This window comes from Tupaia chinensis, unplaced genomic scaffold, assembly GCF_000334495.1.
Source record: "Tupaia chinensis unplaced genomic scaffold, TupChi_1.0 Scaffold000106_1, whole genome shotgun sequence".
Lineage (NCBI taxonomy): Eukaryota > Metazoa > Chordata > Mammalia > Scandentia > Tupaiidae > Tupaia > Tupaia belangeri.
In genome coordinates, this window is record NW_006159570.1 from 1,600,214 (window position 1) to 1,619,521 (window position 19,308).

General features: G+C 35.1%; 1 protein-coding gene and 1 pseudogene across 1 annotated transcript in view; both read right to left on the reverse strand.

Annotated features, from left to right (window-relative positions):
• The window catches only part of LOC102471502 (SRSF protein kinase 1-like), a 30,344-nt pseudogene extending 25,669 nt beyond the window's left edge, over positions 1–4,675 (reverse strand).
• NKAIN2 (sodium/potassium transporting ATPase interacting 2) overlaps positions 1–19,308 on the reverse strand; it is a 625,412-nt gene that overhangs the window by 321,335 nt on the left and 284,769 nt on the right. The gene's annotated exons all lie outside the window — the stretch shown is intronic.

The window sequence follows — 19,308 nt, forward strand, 5'->3', positions numbered from 1 at the left end:
ATATGTGCATTCACTGGGGACAGAGAGAGAAAGAAAGGGAGAAAGCATCTCCGGGGATGGGGAATGGAGTAACCACAATTCCTTTTCCTCCATTTTTCTTTCAGGATTTGGGCACATATGCATACATATCTAGTGTGTTTTCAAGCTGCTAAGTCCAGGACTCAAACCATGAAGTTATCCATGTGCAATCCAGCCAGTTTTACCACCATGCCACTGGCTGGTCCCATAATTCTTTTTTTTTTTTTTTTTTTGAGAGGTTTTTGCTATAAGACATGTGCGCTCGCCAGAAAGGCAGAAAAAGACAGAAAGTAAGAATTCACCCCTCAGGGGGGATGGCCACGATGCAATCCTTCCATTCTCCGCTCAGGATCTTGGGCACACATGCACATGTGTCTGGCATGAGTTTAAGCCACTGGGTCTGGGACTCAGAACACTGTCTACTACATGGGCATAAAACGACATAGCCATTACACCAACTATTGGTCCCAGTCCCATAAGTCTTAATAAGACATTCTCTGTGTAGCAGCTTTTGGTTAATGAAAGTCAAATACAGGAGATTTATCTTAAGTATAATACATATGATATTAGAACCAATTTTTTAATCAAGATGTTAGCAAGATTAAGCATCACCGTGGAAAACCCAGAAAAAATAAGAAAAGGCATACCTTGACTCTTAATCTTTTTTTCATTCCTTTCTAGAAATTAAATTCTGTTTTGAGGCTACATAGGGAAACCGCCTTTTTCTGTATGAGTTGTTCTTTCTGTTTTCCTATCTGCCTAGTCAGTTTCATGTAGTGTTAAAAAACCTAAAGCCCTAGAGTCAGATAGGCTTGCATCTAGGCGCTGACTCTCCCTAGCCTGTGACCCTACTCAAACACAGTAGCCTTGATTTTCTTATCTCTAAAACTTATAGCAGTAGTTAGCCCAATAGAAGTCTAGTATAGATTAAATAGGCTCATGAACATACTGAGCCTAGGCATAAAATAAATGTTCACAATATTTTATATATGATTTTTCCTCTTCTGATGGTGTACATAAAAGCAGTAGTATGTGTTAGGTATTAAGACCAATTTAGATTTATTCTCTTATGTCTTCTGTAAAATTACAATTGGTGACTTTAAAATCTGCAACTTAAATTTCTTTAAAATTCTTACATTAGTTGTGGGTATGGAATTCATTTTCTTCTGTATAGGTGCTTATTATTTCTTCAACATTGTAGTCCTTCTTAATTTAATTCAAGCCCTGGAAACCTGCATTAAACTTTTTTTTTTTTTGAGAGATTTTCACTGTAGGGCGCATGCGCTCGCCAGACAGACAGAGAGAGACATAGAGACAGAAAGGGAGAAATCACCCCCCAGGGGGGATGGTCACGCCGCAATCCCTTCTCCTCCATTCTCCTCTCGGGATCTTGGGCACGCACGCACACGCGCCCGGTGTGAGTTTTTAAGCCACCGGGTCCGGGACACGAACCGCGGTCGACTACGTGGGAGTCCAGCGACATAGCCATTATGCTAACTGCTGGTTCCCAACCTGCATTAAACTTTTAAAATCTGCAGGGATGATTATGCTTACATGGAAACTTTGAGTTGCTTAGCTTGTTCTAAGTGTGCTGTAGAAAGCAAGGTTATAATTTTTACATCTCAAATATGAGAACTGACTTAACAGTTTTTATACCTATAAATACCAGAAACTCTCTCTAATTTTGTTATTCTCATAAAGTGGTTTCATTCTCCCGGAATTCTTATTCCTGTGGTTAAATTACATGAGTTGCATGATCTATCTCTGATAGAACATGCTGGATGCTGGGGCTTGACAAGCTGAGGCCACATGGAAGGTTCAGATTCCATTCCTTCTAGGCTGCGTGAACTAGGTCTCAGGTACTTGGGAATCCAAGACAGAGCACAGAAAAACTTTGTCTGAAATAATATCACTATGCACATATCCATACATACACACATAATGTACGCACACACAAGAAATCCATGAGTTTCAATTAATTTATAGTTAGTCCTCCTTGATTGCCGCTCAGTAACACACCTATCAAATTCCATCACACTTGACTTCTTGTTCTTGTTAGTTTGCCAAAAATCTTAATGATAACTTCTGTTTTTATTTTGCTTCTTTGTCATACTGGTCTCTTGTTCAGATTCTTCTTCTCTTACAGTCATTTCTTCCTGTTTTTCACACTTTTTGGTTATTTTGGGCAAGAATTTGAGTAGTTATTTTGTATAACTGATCTCACAAATTGTGACTTTCTTTCACTCACTCTTCGGTGATTCCCAACTCCATTCTCAGCCAATTGTCTGTCCTCATTTGTTTTGCTGACCTCTTCTAAACCACGTCCATCCTGATTCTTGTAGTATACTTCTTCTTTGTCCAAGAAGAATTCATTGTCTTAAGAATTCTTAAATGTTTGTGGAATGATGATCCATAAAGACATGTTCTAATTACTAAGATCACAAAGATGTATGTATCACTATATTAATTCAGTTAAATGATGTCTTTCAAAGTGCCTTCAGTCTTTTCCTCTGCCTTCAAGGGGATCGACAAAGTCAAAAAGATCAGGGGCAGAAAGAAAGAAGCCTATATGCATAACACCAATGAGGTCAAGCTCAATCTCACGTGCATTACAATTTGAAATACTCTGCCTCTTTGTTCTTTCCTTTTAATTTTCCAATGCATGTTTGTTATGCATTTTTTTTTCCTTTAAGATTTGCTCTTCAGATTTGATGTTCATAGGTGTTATCATGAATGAAATTTTAAATGTTCATTTTCCAATTGTTTCAATTAATAGATTAACAACTATATTTTCCATTTTTTCAAGATTTTTTTTTCCAGAAGGGTGACAGAATCCTAACATAAATTTTTAAATTTGTATAGTGATTAAAAATTCTGGATTTTTTTAAAAGAGAGAACACTTTGAATTTTATTTGACAAATTTCTTCTTTAATAACAATAGGGTCATAGACAGATAGAAAAAAAAATGTACCAGTGGAAGAAATCATGGTATCTGACACCTCAGATTTTATAGGTGTACAAGAGCCTGTTTCTTGAGATGAACTACTGTCTCCATTTGGGGAGTTCAGAAATCTAGGTTCCTGTTTCAAATTTTGACATCACAGTCATTAGCATTATGTAGAGACTCTTTAAGCCTCAATGTTTGGTTACTGTTTTCAGTATAATTAATTATTTCAATGACTCCATTGCAATTAATTTTTGTTGCACCATTTCAAATTCTGACATAACAGTCATTATCATATGTAGAGTCTCTTTAAGCCTCAATGTTTGGTTACTGTTTTCAGTATAATTAATTATTTCAATGACTCCATTGCAATTAATTTTTGTTGCACCACCCTCTATACCACGTTCCATAAGCGTTTGATCCTGGCCAATGGTACTTGACTCTTCAAGTTTTTCTTGAGGCATTTTATTAGGTGGGTTCTATTTTAAGGGTCTTTCAGCAAAATGATTCTTCTTTTTTGCCCAGGGCCCATCTCTTTCTCCATTTCCTCAATTTCCTACATTCGCTTCTCTAGTCATTCCGCCTGGCACTTCTGCTGTTTCTTCAATTCCTTCTTCTTATTCTTTGACATTTGTCAGTTGGTTTAGGTTGGGGAGAAGTACTGGCTCCAGATCCAGAAGGTGGAGGAGCTCTGGATTATTGCCATTCCATTGCTTCTGCAGCCAACCTCCAAATGTATTGATGGTTCACTGATAACAAGGTGTTTTCTGGTTTAATGTCAATGTGGATGATATGGCACTTGGTGTGTAATAACCCAGATCCTCTAACACCTGCTGAATATCTTTTTTTTTTTTTTTTGTCTTAAGGGAGTGGAAGCCCCTGGTAGTTGGACTTGACTATCCACTTGAGTAGATGATACTCCCAAACTTCAAAACCAACTCCTGATATTTTAAAGTCATCTACTAGTTGAAGAAATCATTTCTCTCTTTGGATTACTAGGATCTGAATTGCCAACTGATTTCAGCAGCCAGATTTCATCTAGTGCTGTTTCAGTATAATGTTCAGCACTTTTAACTACTTTCATTGACACAATCTTCTTTCCCTGAATATCTTGTGATAACTACACTGTTGAAAAGTCTCCTTGGAACCAGCAGTTAGCGTAATGGCTATGTCGCTGGATTCCCATGTAGTCGACCATGGTTTGTGTCCTGGACCCGGTGGCATGCCCAAGATCCCGAGAGGAGAATGGAGGAGAAGGGATTGCGGCATGGCCATCCCCGCTGGGAGGTGATTTCTCACTTTCTGTCTCTCTGTCTGTCTCTGTCTGTCTGGCGATTGCACGTGCCCTATGGCAAAAACCTCTCAAAAGAAAAAAAAAGTCTCCTCAGCCCAACTTGTTAATCACATGATATTTCCCATTAAACAGATCTGCAGTTTTCACAAGTGGATAACCTCCTTTACAATAATCTTTATGATCTTTCTGCTCATCATCACCGAATCCCAATATCTCCTCTTGTGGCTCTGGAAAATCACTCTCAGAGTGGGGAACAGAGCCTCAGTTCTGAGTTTCAGATTTCCTTTGGACTTTGTTCTTCTTAGCCTTTTTTTTTAAGCCTGGAGTGCAAGCACTTTCCGCTCCCTGGCAAGACAGGTAACCCTTGGATTTTTTATTAATAGAATCATGACATCTCTGAAAAAATGGCAATGCTGCATTAGCCCCTATCTTTGGAATCACTCAAGAACTAACTTCAATACAATGGTGAGTAGAAGTGGTAAGGGAAGTTATCTTTGTCTTATTCCTGACCTCAGAAGGAAATCAATCACTATTTTGCTATCACAAGTGATATTAAACACAGTATAATTGTAGATATCATTTGTCAGAAATACATAATCTCTTCCTAACTATTTATTTATGTATTTATTTTGGAGAGGTTTTTGCTATAGGGCGCATGTGCTCACCAGAAAAAGAAAGAGAGACAGGGACCAGCAGTTAGCGTAATGGCTATGTCACTGGACTCCCATGTAGTTGACCACAGTTTGCGTCCTGGACCCGGTGGCTTAAAACTCATGCTGGGCGCATGTGTATGCATGCCCAAGATCCTGAGAGGAAAATGGAGGAGAAGGGACTGCGGCATGGCCATCCCCCCTTGGGGTGATTTCTCGCTTTCTGTCTCTCCCTGTCTGGCGAGCACATGCGCCCTATAGCAAAAAACCTCTCCAAGAAAAAAAAAAAAAGAAGAAAGAAAGAGAGACAGAAAGTGAGAAATCACCTCCAGGGATGATGGCCATGCCACAATCCTTTTTCCTCCATTCTCCTCTTGGGATCTTGGGCATGCATGCACACACACCCAGTCTGGGACTTGAACTATGGTTGACTATATGGGAATCCAGCGACATAACCATTATGCCACCTGCTGGTCCCAATCTGTTCCCAACTTTTCAGCTTTGGTGTCAAATATTTTGAGGATGTCCATTCAAGTTATCACATGTTTAAGATTTTCATTATTCTGTTGTAAAATTACAGCGGTAGAGTTTTTAATCAAGCTTGCATTATCCAGATGTATATTTCAAAAGAAACTTCAGTATACTTTTTATATAATACTTAATAAAATTTAATAATTTATTGTTTACATAAACACCTATGTTCAAGAGAGATCTGGGCCTTCTATTGTCCTTTCTTATATTTTATAGTTTTCTGTTAGTATTATGTTGGCCTCATAAAATAAATTGGGAAGATTTCTTTTTTCCTCTACTTTTTAAGAATATGCCTAAGATTAATAATAATTTCTAATAGTTGAAAGAAATTGGGCAAAAGTCTGGGTTTTTCTTTATGGAAGAAATTAATTTTATTTTTCCAATTTGAAAAGAGTTTGATATTTCAAATCTTGCTCTTAAAACAAGTAAATGCTATAACATGAAGAAATATAAATATAGTTGTAAACTCCTGAACACCAGAGGACAGTGGTAATTTTTTTTTTCAGACTCTAAGTACAGTTTGAGTGGGGATACACCACATGTATCTTTCAAAGTCTGGTTCATTTCTCTCAATATTAAGTCTTCTATGTTCATCCATTTTGAGTCAAATGATAGGGTCTCATCATTTTTTATAGCTGTGTAATATTCCATATTATATATCTGGCACAATTTTCAACTCAGTCATCAGTTTTAGGACACTTTAGTGTTTTAGCAATTGTGAATAATGCTGTTATAAACATGGATGTGCAAGTGTCTTTTCTTTGGGTAAATATCAAGGAGTGGGATTATGGGTCTTAAAGAAGCTTTACTTGTAGATTTTTGAGAAACCCCCATATTGTTTCCTCAGAGGTTGAACTAATTTACATTCCCCCCAACAATGTAAGAGGGTTCCCTTTTCACCACAGCCTCACCAGCATTTGTCTGTCTTTCTCTATTCGATCCTAGTCATTCTAAGTAGGGTTAAATGGTATCGCACTGCGGTTTTAATTTTCATTTCTCTTATGACAAGAGACTTTGAACATTTTTTCATATGCTTCTTGACCATTTATAAGTCTTCCTTGGAGAGTTATCTATTCAATTCATTTGTTCATTTTTAAACTGGATTACTCTTTTTTATTTATTTTTTTATGAGTAAGCTGGTTGAATTCCCTATATATTCTGCATATCAATCCCTTGTCTGAGGAATAATTCATAAAAAATGTTCTTTCATACTGAGGGTTGCTTTTTAAATCTAATTATTATTTCCTTTACTGTGAGGAAACATTTTAGTTTGATGTAATTCCACTTGTCTATTTGAGAGACTATTGCCTGTGCTTTAGGGGTCTTAAAAAAGAAATCTTTTTCTACTCCAATATCTTCAAAGTTTCCCCGAATTTTTTATATTCTTTAAAAAAACTTTTAATATTGCATTTAATCACATGTTTATTTACAGTGTATAACATTTCTTTTTTCCAGTACAATTGCCTTGTATATCTGTCAAGACAAAGACGTTACCATACACTCATCATTAGCAATTAGTTTTTCATTTTTTTTGTTAATTAAACATTGTTTTTCCTTTTCCTTCCCCTGTTACCCTCCCTCCCTCCATTACCCACCCCCATATTACCCCTATCCTTACTATCTCTAGTATCTACCATTGCCCTCCCTGCTACTACACCTTCCAAACTTTCAGTTTCTCTCACAGAGCACAGATAATTGGTATATATGGAGTGGGGAGATACAAAGTCTGTCTTTCATAGTCGAACTTACTTTGCTTAGTTCTAGCCTTCCATATTTGTCCATTTTATTATCAAATGTCAGGGTTTCTTTGTTTTTATGGCTATGTAGTATAATATAGAGTGCATATGCCATATTTTTTCAATCCTGTCATCTACTTTTGGATATCTGGGTTAATTTCATGTCCTAGTGATTGTAAATAATACTGCAATAAATGTGGATATACAAGTGTTTTTCCAACCGAGGATTTTTCTATCTTTTGGGTAAATAGCTAAAAGTGGAGTTACTAGATTATATGGAAGTTCTATTTGTAGTTTTCCAAGGACTCTCCATATCATTCTCCAAAGTGGTTGTACTAATTTACATTCCCACCAACGGTGTAGGAGCCTTTCACTGCAGCCTCACCAGAACTTATCATTATTTATTTTCTTAATATTAGCCATTCTGACTGGGGTTAAGTGGTATCACATTGTGATTTTGCTTTGCATTTCTCTTCTGATAAAAGATATTGAGCATGTATTATATGCTTTTGGACAGTCCATATGTCTTCTTTGGAGAATTGTCTGTTCGACTCATTTTCCCATCTTTTCATTGTATCGATTATTTTTTGTAGGTGAACTGCTTGAGTTCCCAGTATATTCTGCTTATCGGTCCCTTATCTGAGGTTTAATTTGCAAATATATCCTCCCACTCTGAGGATTGTCTTCTCACTTTACTTATTGTTTCTTTGGCTATGCAGAAGGTTTTCAGCCTAATATAGTCCTATTTGTCTATTTTTAGGACTATTGCTTATGCTTTGGATATCTTTAAGAAATCTTTGCATACTTCAAGCTCTTCAAGAATTTTTTCTCTATTTTATACCAGTATTTTTATAGTTTTAGGTTTTATGTTTATATCTTTGATCCATTTTGAATCAATCTTTGTTAGTGGTGAGAAATAAGGATCTAGTTTCATTCTTCTGCAGCTGGATATCCAGTCCTCCCAGCACCATTGGCTGAAGAGATTTTCTTTTTCCCATTGGATTGTCTTGTGTCCTTTGTCAAAGATCAGTAGTTTCTGAGTTTTGGGGTTTATTTGGGGGTTCTCAATTCTGTTCCATTGGTCTACTTGTCCGTTTTTGTGCCAACACCATGTTGTTTTAATTATGTCTTTGTAATATGTTTTGAGGTCAGGAAGTGAGATGACTCCTACTTCATTTCCCCTGCACACTATTACTTTGGCAATATGGGGCTTTTTATGCTTCCAGACAAACTTCATGATTTTTTTTTCTATTTCTGTGAGGAATATCACTGGTTGTTTGACTGAGATTGCACTGAATTTGTAGCTTAATTTGGGTAGGATTGTCATTTTGATTCTTCCAATCCAGGAACATGGAATGTATTTCCACTTTTTTGTACCATTTTTAATTTCTTTTTCTTGTGTTTCATAGTTTTCCATATAGAGATCTTTGACATCTTTGGTAAGGTTTATTCCTAGATACCTATATACCTAGATACCTGGTTTTATTGTTATTATAATGGGATTTATTTCTTCAATTCTGTCTCAGTTTGTCCATTATTGATGTATAAGAATGTTATAGATTTCTTTTTGAGATGTTTTTGCTATAGGGTGCATGTGCTTGCTAGAAAGACAGAGAGAGAGAGAGAGAGAGAGAGAGAGAGAAAGTCAGAAACCAGAAATCCCCCCCCGGGGGGGGGATGGCTACACCGCAATCCCGTCTCCTCCATTCTCCTCTCGGGATCTTGGGCAGACATGCACACGTGCTTGGCATGAGTTTAAGCCACCAGGTCTGGGACTCAAACCACGGTTGGCTACATGGGCGTTCAGTGACATACCGTTATGCTGGTCCTAAGGATGCTATATATTTTTGTATGTTGATTTTGTATCCTGCCACTTTACTATACTCCTTGTCATTTCCAGGAGCTTTGTGGTGGGTTCTTTTGGATTTTCTATGTATAGCATCATATCATCTGCAAATAAAGATAATTTCACTTCTTCTTTTCTTATTTGGGTGTATTTTGACTCTCTTGCCTAATTGCGTTGGCTGGGACTTCCAGTACTACGTTAAAAAGAAGAGTAAAAAGTGGGCAGCCTTGTCTTATTCCAATTTTTAGTGGAAAGGTTTTCAGCTTTTCCCCATTCAGTATGAGGTTAGCTTTGGGTTTTTCATAGAAGGCCTTTATTATGATAAGGAGTGTCCCTTCTATGCTGATTTTGCTGAGATGAGAAAAAGTCTTAATCATGAAGGGATGTTGTATCTTACTGAATGTTTTTTTCTTCATCGATTGATATGATCATATAATTTTTATCTTTCCTTTTGTTAATGTGATGTATTACATTTATTGTTTTGCATATGTTGAAATACCCTTGCATCTTTGGAATAAATCTTCCTTGGTCATGGCGTATAATCTTTTTAATATGTTGCTGAATATTATTTGCTAGTATCTTGTTGAGAATTTCTACATCTGTATTCATCAGGGATAAGGACCTGAAGTTTTCTTTTTTGGTCATGTCCTTGTCTGGTTTTGGAATTAAGATGATGGAGGCCTCATAGAATAAATTCAAGAGGGTTCCTTCGTTTTGGATTTTTAAAAATAGTTTAAGGATAATCAGGGTTAGGTCATTAAAAGTTTAGTAGAATTCAGAAATAAAACCACTGGGACCTGGGCTCTTACTTGTTGGGAGACTATCTATTACTGATTCAATCTCATTGCTTGTATGGGTCTATTTACACTGTATTTCTTCCTGACTCAATATTGTAAGTTATACATGTCCAGAAATTCGTCCATCTTATTTAGATTTTCTTGTTTGTTTTCATATGGTTGCTCACAGTACTCTTGGATGATATTTTGTATTTCTGTTATATCCATTGTAATAACTCCTGTTTCCTTGCTGATTTGATTTATCTTGTTTTTTTTTTCCTTGTTCTTCATTATTAATTTACCTAGTGGTATGTCAATTTTGTTTATCTTCTCAAAGAATCAGCTGTTGGTTTTGTCTATTTTCTGTATAGTTCTTTTAGTCTCTATTTCATTTATTTCTACTCAAATCTTTATTATTTCTTTTCTCTTGGAATTTTTGTTGTCGTTGTTGTTGTTATTCCAGTTCCTTCAGTTGTGTTGTTAGGTTATTTGCCACCTTTCTGCTTTTTCCTTGTGGCCACTAATTGCTATAAACTTTCTTCTTATAACTGCTTTTGCTGTGTCCTATAGGTTATAAATACTCGTTTGTTCATTATCATTGGTTTCTGTTAACCTTTTGATTTCAGTCGTAATTTCTTCTGTAGTCATAAAGTCATTTAGGAATAGGCTGTTTACTTTCCATGTGTTTGTGAATTTTTGAAGGTTCTTTCGGTAGTTGATTTTAAGTTTTATTCCATCGTGGTCAGAAAAGATGCTAGGTATAGTTTCTATACCTTTGAATTTGTAAAGTCTCATTTTGTGTCCTATTGTGTGGTCAATTTTCAAAAATATTCCATGTGGGGGTGAAAAAAATGTATATTTTGTGGTAGTTGGGTAAAATACTCTATGGATGTCTGTCAAGTCCATTTCATGCATGGTATAATTTAGTTCTTGTATCTCTTTGTTTATTTTTTGTTTAGATGATCTGTCCAGAGGAATTGGTGAGGTGTTGAGTCTTCCCTACAATGATTGTGTTGCAGTCTATCTCTCCATTGAGATCTAACAGTCTCTCTTTGATGTCTTTCAGTGCTCCAGTGTTGGGTATATAGATATGTACAAGTATGATACCTTATTGGTAAACAAATGCTTTTAGTACTATATAATATCCTTCTTTGTCTCTTCTTACATCTTTCATCTTAATGTTTATTTTGTCTGATATCAATATTGCCTTTTTTGTTTGTTCACTTCTGTTTGTATGAAATATCTTCTTGCAGCGCGTCACTTTCATTCTATCTATGTCCTTATCAGTGAGATGCGTTTCTTGTAAGCAGCATGCAGATGGCTTCCGCTTTTGTATCCATTCGGAAATCTGTGTCTTTTAATGAGAATATTTAATCCATTAACGTTCAGTGTTATTATTGATATTTGTGGATTTAACCCTGTCATTTTGTTAGCCATTTTCTCGGTTGCTTTTTTGTTCTCCTATTTCTGTTTGTCTCTCTTTAGTTCTCCTGATATGGCTCTCCCTCAGTTCTTCCTGTAAAACTGGTCTATTACTGGTGAATTTTTTTCAGTTTTTGTTTGTCTGAGAATACTTTTATTTTCTCTTCCCATTTGAAGGACAATCTTCCTAGATATAGTATTCTTGGTTGAAATAGCTTGTAATGTTTTGAGCACATCTTCCCATTCCTTCCTGGCCTGCACTGTTTCAATTGAGAAGTCTCCTGCATGGCCCAATCTGCTGCTAATGCTTTCCAGGGAGATTTTAATTGCTTGTATTATATTCTTCATTTTCAGAAGTTCTGTTTGACTCCTTTTTAGGTTATCTATTTCTTTATGAAATTCCTCTTTCATTCCTAAAATGATTTTCTCATTTCCTAGAACTAATTGTCTGTTTTCTCTTGCATCTCATTGAGTTTTGTCACTGTGAATATTTAGAATTCTTTTCTGACATTGTTGTGTTTTTCTTGGTAGTGTCCACTGTTGGTGAGGGGCTACTACCCTCACCTGGTGAACAGCCACCACCTTGTTTTCTCATGTTTCTTCAAGGTCTGTGCTGTTTTCTAGTCATCTGATGCAATACTTATTTTTTCTATTGATTGGAGTAGATTCTGTAGTACTGGTGGAGGAAATTTCACCCTTAGTTCCTAGATGTGATCCTATTGGAGGGCTGTGTCTCCCAGGTCAGAGTAGTTATGGGTAGTTTCAGGTGCTTGGCTTCTCTACCACATGTTCAGTTTTTGATGAGGTGGTAGCAAGCTAAAGAGATATAACTTGGTGAAAATGATCCAGTCACATGCTGCTCAAAGTGCAGTATATGCATTGGTGTACCAAAAGTTCCAAAGTATCTCTCAGGCCACAAGCACAGATTCACCCTAAAGCCTACCAAGACCAGGCTCAAGACTCCTGGTGGGCAGGTGGGGTGAGCCCAGGCCACTAGGACAGTGGGCAGTAGAGTCCAAAAGTTCCAAAGTGGTTACCAGGACCCAAGCATGGATTCACCCCTCCCCTAAATTTTATACTCATAGTTTTGTAGTTTGAGGTTTTACATTTAAATCTTTGATTCATTTTGAGTTGCTACTTGTTCATTTTTTCCCTCTTCTTTCTCTTGCACTCTTCCCTTTCCGTTATTTTTACCTTTCTCTTTTTCTTTTTTCATTCTTTCTTTTTTAAACCAGAGGCAACCTGATCACTATTATAATGATCTGAGCTTTATGAACTTTAATATATTGCCAATTATACAAATATGTCCAGCTCAACAAAACTGCAGAGAGAATTTTTGCCTGTTTTTATAGATAGCATAATGAATGTAATAGCATAATAAAATACACTAGTCCCCCCCAAAATCTTAGTTTTTATGATACAATAATATTTTTAAAGAAATGAAAATTCAACATGCATATTTTAGATCATATTCACTAAAAACTTAGTGAAAATAAAATAAATTTTATCGGCATATAAGATGAATGTTCAAAATGTTCATGGAACTATTATAAAAATATGTATGCATTTCAAAATATTTTTCATAAAAATAAACTTGTACTTTAACTTCATTTTATCACAAACTTTGAAGTCCCCTCATGTATCTGTATTTATTGCTCTTAAAATTCTTAATAGCAAAATATGTGATCAACTTAACATGTGGTTTAAATTGTTTAAAATCAAATGTTACATCTTTTAGAAAGCTTTATGTACAAAAAATAAGTTTTAAATAAATGATAGTAAATATAGCATTAGCTTTTTCTTGTAAATAGAATAGAGATTTATAAGCCAGTATTAATTTAAAATTTATTTGTATACCAATTTGTATATATATGTACATATACATATATATCTTATATATATTATATTTTTATATATATATTATATTTTATTTTAAAAAATAGTCTTAGTAATATTTTTAGAATTCAGAATTAAATGTAATATGATTATTCTTTTCTGAAAAAACTTTAATATAGAAATTTTCAGTTATATAAGCTCTTTGAGTGAGCACTGCAAGACAAGTTATGGGTTGCTCAGGAGGTAAGAGTCAGAATGGATGAGGGGAGCAAGGGTTAGATAGAGGATGGCCTTCCTATTCTTGTCTACTTTGCCTCTATAGATCTTCCTTTAAGCCCAAGTAACAGAACAGATTAGCAATGTTGATAAAGAACATTACTATAGAAGTCACTGTGTGGAGTACTTTGATGATAAACTGAGAAGCAAAGTTTAAATTGGAGCAGGGAATAAAGATCAGATTTTTTCACGTGGGTGACATGTGGAGAGCGTCAGTTATTGTACTAAATAAAAAAGAACCATAAATTAAAGTATCCTTCTGCCCTAAAGATGATCTTATATTATTGCTCTCTCTTTAGTTTTGGAGTGACTCCCTAAAGGGCCACTTCTAATTACTGAAGATATAACAAGATTTATTTTGCATGTTATATATACACTCATGACCAATAATTTAGTTGCATCACCTGTGACTTCTTTGAATTTCCCTTGAACTTAAGGGCTTTAAGATATAATTACCATAAAAATCTAATGTGAAAATCTAATCACAATAAGTCTCCCATGACACATCTAAAAGTGAAGGTGGGAGCTGTCCTTTAGAGTAAGTGGAAAGTAATTCTAACTCAGATCATTTTCTATGTGCCAGCAAAATCTAACAAAATATTCCTTGCTGAGTAAACTAACAACATATTATGGGATGAATTAATTGAGTAATTAAATGTTACTTTCAAAGACTTTTTATGTACTCAACAGTTATAAAACTTAGTTTAAGCCAAATACCAAAGCCTCCATGCAACTTTGATATTCTAATCAAAAATTGCATTGACTCAATTTATGGTGATTTGGTTTGAAATCTTAATGAGTAGAAAAAAATGAGCATTTGGAGGCACAGTGCAATTCTACTCCAGGTGTCTAATCGGCTGTGATACAGGTCTCATTAGGATACACAGCAGGTTGTGTGACTAAAGCACACATGCAAAACACTCACGTATACATAAAACCTCAGAAAGCTGAGGAATACAAATTCTCCATGTAAAGCAAATGGAAATGGTTGCACAGGTTGTACATGACAACACAAGAATAATCACGAACTTTGTGATTGCATCATCTCCATGGACAATTGATCAGACTTGAATATCATAAGGGAGTAATTAATCATCTACTAAAATGGATCTATTAGCATAAAACAGGTTGAAATACAAGAGCAGGGAAGTTCAGATTGATTAGAAAGCATCACTTTTTTTCCTTTACTGCTTTTTTTATTCCAATTTTTTTATTTTTTATTATCATCATAATCTTCTTTATATTACATTGGATTTCATATAACTTTACAGTGTATTACATTGCTTTTTTCAAAAGGGAATGCCATGCAAGTCAGTCAGTACAGAGACATTAATCTCCCCGCTTCAACATTCAATATCTTTTCTATGTTTTCCCCAATCATCATTATTATTATTCTAATTATTTTTTTAAAACAGTCAATCACTATTTCTCATTTTGCTTGTAAAAATACTTTGCCCATCATGAAATACTTCTTAGACCAATCCAGTTGAGAATACTATATATGTCATCATCAACAGTTAATAAGACATATCTGCTTCTCACTAACGTCCTGCCTCTCTATTGTTCACTTGCTATCTTTCTCTATCCTCTTCTCTTCACTTCCTCCATTCCACACTATCCTATTCTCATTAAGTACCTTCACTGCTTTTATGTCCTCCAATTTTTTGTTTTCCATCATAGAGTGCGGATAGTCGGTATATGTTAAGTGGATATATACAATACCTTTCTTTCATAGCCTGGCTTCACTCAGCAATAGATCCTCCATATTTGACCACTTTCTATCAAATTCCAGGGTCTCGTTATTTTTTATGGCTGAGTAGTATTCCATAGAGTATATATACCACACTTTTCCAATCCATTCATCAGTTTGTAGACATTTAGGTTGGTTCCATGTCTTGGCAATTGTGAATAATGCTGCAATAAACATTGATGTGCAAGCACTTTTCTGACTGAGCGTCTCCTGTCTTTTGGGTATACCCAGAAGTGGGATTGCTGGATCAAATGGTAGTTCTTTTTGTAGTTCCATATTGTTCTCCACAGTGGTTGAACTAGTTTACATTCCCACGCACAGTGTAGGAGCGTTCCCTTTTCACCACATCCCTGCCAACACTTATCACTTTTTATATTCTTAATCTTTGCCATTCTGAGAGGGGTTAGGTGGTATCTCATTGTGGTTTTTATCTGCATCTCCCTTATTATGAGGGATGTTGAGCATTTCCTCATATGCTTTTTGGCTGTTCATATGTCTTCCTTAGAGAGACTTTTGTTCAGCTCATTTTCCCATCTTTTAATTGGGTTAATAATTTTTTTTTTCGCATAAGGCACTTGAGTTCCCTATGTATTCTGGTTATCAGTCCCTTGTCTGAGGCATATTTAACAAAAATATTTTCCCTTCCTTTACTGTTAAAAACAAAATAATATTTTTTAAATTGCCATACAGTCTTTCATGAACCTTTCTGCCCAATTTATTTTTCACTCAGATAATTGAATTTTTGACCCTTTTTTTCATATAGTTATTGTACATATTTTGGGAGCACATTGTGGGTTTTTAAAATTAATTAATTAATTAAGTCACCCTATTATGCAGTAGAGTATCAGAACTTATTTCTTCTATTACATTTTCCCCATTGGCCAACCTCTCTCCATCTTTCCCTTCTCTCCTAGTGTATTCTCTAGCTCATGGTAACCACTATTCTACTCTCATCTTCTAGGAGATCAACACTTTATTATACTGAGATCATATTTGTCTTTCTGGACCTGGCTTATTTTACGTAGTATAATATATTGGGGCATTGGAAAAGTCATGACACATTTTTGCAAAGAAAAATGAACCAATATTTCAGACTCATCCATGTTGTTACAAATAACAGAATTTCATCTTTTTAAAGGCTGAATGGTATTTTATTGTGTGTGTGTGTGTGTGTGTGTAAAAACGTGGGAGTACAGATATCTCTTCAACATACTGATCTCAGTTTCTTTGGATATAACTCAGTAGTGGGATTGCTGGATCATATATCAGTTCTATTTTTAAATTTTTGAAGAACTTCCATGCTATCTTTCATACTGCTATACTAATTTATATTCCTACCAACAGTATGTAAGATTTTCTCTTTTTCTGCATCTTTGCCAACATTTGTTATTATTATTATTTTTTTACTTTTTAATGACAGTCATTCTAATTTCAGTGAGGTGGTATCTCATTGTGGTTTTGACTTGCATTTTCCTAATTGTTAGTGACATTGAGCATTTTTTCATATACCTGTTGGCCATTTGTATGTCTTTGAAGAAAGTCTAGCTGTGTCTTTTGTCTGATTTTTAATTATTCGAGTTTTGTTTTGTTCTGTTCTGTCTTTGTCTTTTTTTTTTTCCTATTGAGTTGTTTGAGTTACTTATAGATTCTTAATATTAAACCCTTGTCAGGTATATAATTTGCAAAAATATCCTATTTTGTAGGTTGTCTTATTGCTTCATTAATTGTTTCTTTTTCTGTCCAGAGATTTTTAGTTTGATATAACCTTATTTATTTATTTTTGCTTTTGTTGTTTATGTTTTCAAGGTCTTGTCCAGACCAATGTCATACATGTCATACATGACTTTCTTTCTGTTTTATCACGGTAATCTCACAGTTTTGGGTATTTTCTCTTCTCTTTGAGACCTTAACTAATTACCTTATATAAAATTCTTATTCCTCAGTCCTGATCTATTACATTACCTTAATCTATTCTTTCCTTCATTTTCTAGTACTTCTTACTATACTCTGTACCTTCTAGGATATTATAAACTGTCATTATATATATATATGTATATGTTTGTTTACTGTTTGTTTGTTGCTCCACTAGCTTAAACACCCTCAAGGGTGAAATTCAGGGATGTTTTGCCCCCCAATATGCCTAGAACAGTGCCAGAAACAGTCAAAATGAAATAAATATTTTGTAATGATTTTAAGATATCACCCCATTCATAGACATTGCCATGAGCCCTAAAAGAGTTGCTCAGTAGATATTTATAATTAAAACAGAACACTCAGGTTTCTAAAAAAAATAATTTTTATGATCAAAGATTATCAGGTGCTAAAGATAGAGGAGGACACAGCAGATGAAAAAAAGAACAGAGAAAAAAGGGTGGAACTAAAGAAAAATGAAGTCGGAAGTCCTTAAAGGAAAGGAAGAATGCTTTAATTTGAAGCTTCAAGGTTTTGATATCCTTAAATAGGACATCAATAATGATCCTAGATACTGACCTGTGATCTCTCTGAAAAACCTATGCCAGTCATTATGAAGTAAGATGCTTCAGAAATGTCTTTTTAGATAGAAAAGTCTCAAAATTGCTATTTACTCCAAGCAAGATTCTTCAAGAATGTCTCTCTAGAGAGAAACATCTCAAAAATGCTATTTTACCCAAGCAAAAATCAAGTTTGACATATTGTAAAAGTATATTTCTCTTTGTTTTCTTTTGCTGTCAAAAATTGTTTTCTTTGCCATCTCCCATAGGCTCTTAGTAAGAAAAGGTTGGTGAACCACTTTCTAAAGCAATAGTCTCAAACTCGACTGTGGATTGGAATGATCCAGGGAGTTTCTAAAAGTGCCTGCTAGTTAAATGAGAACTCTGTAGGTATTAGCTAGGCATGGATAATTCTTTTAAAAAACGAATCCCAGGTGACTCCAATATGCATTCAAGTTTGACAACTACTGAACCTTCTATACTTTCTGAATGACTACGTGCAAGTTTGTCAATCCTTGAAACTACATTTTCACAAGAATCTTGAATCTGGAGCTTGTCATTATCTTCAACAGATTCATCTACCCTAGATCAAAGCAGCATAAGTAAATATTAGCAGCATGTCCCTAATTTAACATTTGTTAGAATCACATGCAGAGTTTATTAAAATGTGGGCTTCTAGAAATTCTGATTCAATAGGCCTGGAGTGGGTCTTGAAAACGTGCTTTCTAATAAACTTTCAGGTGATTCATCTGCAATCTAAAGTTTGAGATCGACTACCTTAGAATTTGAGGATAGATCTCAGACTAGTTGGGAGAGTCCTAGGGATAATCAGGTCTCATCTCACTTCAATTTTCTTGGGACTACAGTGAACCTCAAAAACTGACTTTTTCCAATCTCAGGAGGAGTCTCAAAAAAACAAGAATGTCCCAGGTCTAAAATAAATGACATGCAAGAAGTCATGCTAGAGCAGTCTATAGTCCCTATGTCTAACAGACTGAGCTATTCTCCCTGTTGGTTGCATATGTAATACATTTGCAACTTTTTATGCATTGTTCCTGATTACTAGAGGGAAATTTCATCCTTCTGGTGTTTTAGCAATTATTTATTTTGTGATTTCAGATACTTCACAATTATAACACAGCATCTCTCTCCCTTGTAGATTTTGCCTTGCTTAGAGCTGGGCTTACTTGCTTTCATCTTCAAAGTCTCATATAGCAGAACATCAAGCACATATTCCATGGATATATGGAATATTCATAGATATATGAACCTGTAGAGTTCAATACAGATATATAGAATTCCATAGATATATATCTATGGAATTATGCATGGTGATATTGATGATTCACATATTTGGGGTTACATTATCATGTAGAATCTGGTGGGGTTAGAGGATACAGAACTAGGACTGGTTATAAAAATAACTATTTATATAATCAACTCAATAGCTCACTGAGGCAAAAAATAATATTCTTAGCTTTCCATATGCATCTCAAATTGACCCTTTGTGATTCTGTTATTGTTAAATATTTCCTTTGTTGCCTTTAGAACTTTATTGAGCCCATACACAAACACTGCAGGTGGGAGAACAATGCCGTTTGCCCAGATGTATTCATTATTAACTATGGTTCTAGGTTCCATAAGCATTTGCAAATGGCATGGCTAGGTCACATTGGAATAACTTGTTTGTTTGCTGGTTTTTTTGTTTGTTTGTTTTTTTTTTTTTTATATATTATTTGCTGTAGGGTGTTTCCCCTT